Source organism: Montipora capricornis, chromosome 3, assembly GCF_036669925.1.
Source record: "Montipora capricornis isolate CH-2021 chromosome 3, ASM3666992v2, whole genome shotgun sequence".
In the NCBI taxonomy this organism is placed as follows: Eukaryota; Metazoa; Cnidaria; class Anthozoa; order Scleractinia; family Acroporidae; genus Montipora; species Montipora capricornis.
In genome coordinates this window covers 41293446-41298703 of record NC_090885.1, presented here as the reverse complement: position 1 = coordinate 41298703, position 5258 = coordinate 41293446, and positions in this window count along the sequence as shown.

Here is a 5258-nt window from a genome sequence, read left to right as displayed (position 1 = left end):
AAGCATCATGTAATACACTATGTGAATTTAATATATCAATCCAACCGAAGATCTTTTCAAGTAACCATGTTAGACAGCCACTACCTGGTCCAAGAAGACCAATTTCACCATCATTGAGTTCAAGAATCTCATTCATAGACATGTCTCTTTTAAAATAGAAACAGTGCAGGTATTGATAAACAAGTGCTGATTTTAATATTTTGTCATTAATGCATGGATGTTTTTCTTTTGCTTCTTGAAAACTATATTCCACAAATCGTAATAAATTGTCGATATACATATATATTGAGTTATATATTTTGAAAATCCACATCACAAATCGAAATGATTTTGAATGAATCTGAACATATTTTTCAATTCATCATCAGACAGAGATTTAGCCCAAACGGCAAAAGCATATAAATCCATTTTACAGAAACTTATAGCAGTGCCATCAGTATGAACCTGACATCCAATGAATATTTCTTGTGCTGAACCTGTAAGAGTAGCAGAAATTGTTGCTGTTTTAATCGGAGTCACTGTTGAAACACCTCTAAAAAGTTCCATATTTGTATGATTAACACGGATCGTCCACACCTCGATATTACCTGTGAGACTCGTCAAAGAAGGCATAGTAAGTCGGCCATTTGATGATGAACCAAAATCGATATAGACTATGCCGTCTCCCCATGGTAAATGCACACCGAATCTGATGGCTCCACGCCCCCATTGAAATTGTGATTGGTTGGCTATCGATTCTGTTTTGACAATCAACATTACTGTACATGTGTTACCAGAACTACCCGCTATTTCAGAAACATCAAATGATTTTTTTTCCAAATAGTCATCACTACCATCGAAACGTATGAAAAAACGTTTTTTCAATGAATCCCTCAGAAGAAGAGGCTTTTTTGAATTGGTTTGTTGTGAAAAATCGATATTGTTTACAGGATCAATCCATGAACTAACTCTATCATTTGAATCGGCTGTGACTACTGACAAAGCTGGAATCAATGCAATGCTGATTTTGTCTAACACTGGTATACCAGGTAGACTGTTCGAAATAATAAAAGTCGATCTGTCTAACTTCAAATCGAGTTGTTTTTTTATGACAACATGGTTATCTTCCGTAGCAGCCTTAACGACGAGATTTTTGTCAGTTTCTATATGTCCATCATCATTTACTGAAAGTTGAGCTTGAGCTTGATAGGTAAAATCATCATCAGAGTGATAGTCAATGGTGTATTCGATTCTGTCACCATTGTCGTCAAGAAGATGTGTACCATCTAAATTTTTTACATACAATGTCATATACTGTTGCATTATATAATTCAATTAATCAGTAATGTTTTGTAATGTACAATGTAAACATAAGATCTTACGCCATCCCCATCGTCATCATCAAAATTTATTCGTATGTTTGTTATGTTTTCAAAATATCGATTGATATTGACAGTAAGTATTTTGCTTGTTGAAAAATCTATGTCATAAAATACACTAGCGTCTCCATAAAAAGTTATATCGTGATTCGACTCTGATGGATAATTTTTTTTAGCATAAATTTTTATTTTATCAATATAAATTTTAGTAAATGTTAGAGGTACTGTTCTAGAAATATTGAAATCACAACCCAGTGATGATTCTGAAGTGGTTCCATAGGCGTAAGACGGTAATATCTTATCAAATAACCCTACAATTTTATTACCATTCATATTGATTGGTACATGCATTTGAAATTGATCATTTACAACTTCATAAGCCAATTCATAATCATAAATTGTGAAATCAAGGTTGTTTTTCGATTCGCCTTTTATACCATAAATAAGGACATACAAGGGTAAAAGAGTTGGGCTTCTATTGTCATAAGTGGATTGAACAGTTACATATAACCGTCTTTCGATAGTTGGTGAAGAACCATCTGGTGATAAGTTCATGATAAAGCGATAATATTTATAATCTGTGTTGGTTTTGACTGTAGTGGTTCTATCGGTGTTCATGTTTCTTTTTTCAAAAGTAACCTGAAATGAATTAAACTCCACATCAAAACCAGTTTTTTGGAAATATATTTCTAAACACACAGTATATTTATCGCTATAATTGTCACGTATCAGTTTGAATAGATTGAAATCGAATCGTCCTTTGAACAGACTGGAACCATCTGTTGCCTTTTGAACCTTGAATGAAAATGCTTTTTTGTTGTTTTTATGTGGTGAGTCATTATAGTCGATTAAATTGGCATCCTGTATTCCATAATCTTCTGTAAATTCCCCATCATCCATAGCATATTTCAGCACATTTTTTCTGTTTGTGTGAGTAGTTATGTGACTCTTCACTATTTCGTCGTCTACATATTTCTTATTTTTTTCTATTTGTTCGTCTGTATATTTATTGTTTTCGGTACTTATAGTCGAAAAAGCGTCATTTACTTGCTTCAAAGTTATGGCATCTTGATTATGTGTGGCGTTTCCGAGATTTATTATTCGTTGATTGTTCATGTCAAGAACAGAAGTCATTACACCGCTTCCATCCAATTTCAATGTTTTTCCAACCTCGGAATCGACATAAGCTTTGTTTGTCACATCTCTAGCACCGGTTGGTTGTCCGCAATTTATTATTTTATTCAAAGACATATCCAAATTTCCAGTCATTTTAGAGGATCCGTCTAAACGAAGTGAATCTAAAAATAATCGATCAACGTAACCTTTTCCAGTGGCATCATTTACACCCGTCGGATCAGCAAGATTGATGATCTTGTTGTTGTTTATATTCAAATTTCCAGTCATTGCTTGCGTACCATCTCGCAACACAACCTGATTTGTATTGGGTTTGGTTGATAAACCAGTTTGTAATTGGTGTTTTGTAACAGCGTCAGAATTGCCAGTGCCTTCAGCAAGATTGCTGATTTTATTATTTCCAAAGTCAAAATTGCCAGTTACGGAAATACTTCCATCTTTTTTCAAATAATTAGCCAGCTCCGTTTTATCAGCTTTAAAATTAAAAGAGCTGTCAACGTAAAATTTATTAGAAGCATCTGAATGTAGTATTGGATCTTTTACTCCTTGGATTCTTTGATTTTTCATGTCAATCGGATTTTGGGCTTCTATCTTTCCATCATTTGTATTCAAATCAAAATAAAAGTTATGCAAATGCGCACTACTGACAGCGTCACTCTGACCATGTCTAGCAGGAGCGATATTTTCAACCCGTCTGTTATCCATATTGAGGGCTCCAGTCATTGCATTGCTTCCGTCCAATTTTAATGTCTTAGAAACTTCCGAATCAACATAGGTCCGTGTACCTTCCGTCCATTTAATTTTCATCAAAATAGAAAATTGAAAATTAGGAATGACAAATTTCGATTTTCAATTTTTGATATTCAGAAAAACAGAAATCATGGGTGAATTCTTAATTCTCCTTTGTTTTGGCCTTTCACATTAACATGATTAAGCGACAAGGCTCTATCTTGGTATAGGTTTCCTTTGCTTCAGATTTAATGAAAATAGAAATACCGGACAAGATTTGCTAAAATGTCTTAAAGAAACGAACATGCAAAAACCAGTTGCAAAACTGAAACTCAATTTTTGATTTCCGCAAATACGAAAAACGGGACGAAATATGTGTGAGGGGAGGGGACGGCAATACCGGAAGTGGAAAAACCAAGATGGCGGCAAGACGGTCGACGATGCATGCATAGCGTGGAGAAAATGTAGGTGAAAAACTGCAGCGACGTTTCTGCACAACCTTCCACATTATTGTTCATACATTTTTTGTTTGCGTCTTTTGGCCTGATTTCACAGGAGCCTTGCTGTATTAAAAAAATTAGACCAAAATATTGTTAAGGTGAGCGGGAGGCAAGTGTTTACAAAAATTTGGTTTTATCAAAGGAGTTGATAATGTAAATTGGCCACCGTACAGAGATTCTAAAAGCTTCGATTCGCTCTGACGAAGGGCTAACGCTCGAAACGTCAGCTTTTAGAATCTCTGTACGGTGGCCAATTTACATTACCAACTCCGTTGATAAAACCAAATTTTTGTATACTACTTCCCCACCGACGCAGCACCACAGTTTCTTTAGAAACTACCCCTTCAGGCAAGTGTTTACTTCGCAGTTTGTGCCTTCTCGCAGTAATCCTAGTGAACCAAGCGAAACTTCTGCTAACGATGATTTACGCGGTGAGGTCGGCAGAGAGAGGAGTGCCAGCAGTAAGTTTACAACCCTATTGATTGGGGACTCCATGGTCAAGGATATTCACGGTAAGAAATTAGCGAAAGCAGTAGGGCACCGAGTGGTGGTAAAGTCATTTTCTGGAGCCACAACGAAAGCCATGAGAGATTACTTAAAGCCTAATTTAGAGCTCCAGCCTGATGAAGTGGTGCTACATGTAGGTACAAACGATCTGAAGGCTAAAAACGGCAAAACATCTAAAGAAGTTGCAGAGGCTATTGTTGATCTCGCTAAACAGATAGAGGGGTCTTCCGAAGCTCAAGTCATAGTCTCAGGACTTGTAACACGAAAGGACAAGCTTAATGATAAAGTCTCAGAGGTGAACAAGCACTTGACGAAGTTTTGTCGTCAGAATGATTGGAGATTTATTGAACACAATAATATAAACGAAAAGGGGTTAAACCGTGGAGGTCTACACCTGAATTTTGCAGGTAACAAGCGTATTTTTAAGAATTTTTATCATGGTCTAGCTCATTGAACTTTTACTATGCCTTCCATTAATGCCGTGCCGTTGGAAGGCAACAGTCAGGAGTCATCGAGAAGTCCGACTCAAAATCCTATTGATCGTTCTCGAGTATTGCCCTCCAAACGCGGTTTTAAGCTGGCCTCGCTGAATATAAATAAATTGACCACTCATCTTGATGAACTCAAGATCTTTCTCGTAAGTAACGATATAGATGTTCTCGCAATTAACGAGACTAAACTAAATGAATACATCACCGATAATGAGGTCAGTATCTCTGGTTATGATATAGTTAGACGTGATAGAACTACATATGGAGGTGGGGGCGTTTGCTTTTATGTAAAAAAGTCAATTAACTTTTCGGTGCGCAACGATCTTTGCATGGACAGTCTTGAGAACCTTTGTATTGAAATACGCAAACCTCGCTCTAAATCATTTATTGTTGCTACGTGGTATAGACCACCTAATTCGCTTGTTGGTATATTTTCACCTTTTGAAGAGTTGATTGGGAAATTGGATTCCCTTAATACTGAATTCTACCTTTTAGGGGATCTAAATTGCAATATGGCCGCATCCCAGTTTGACAGCGAT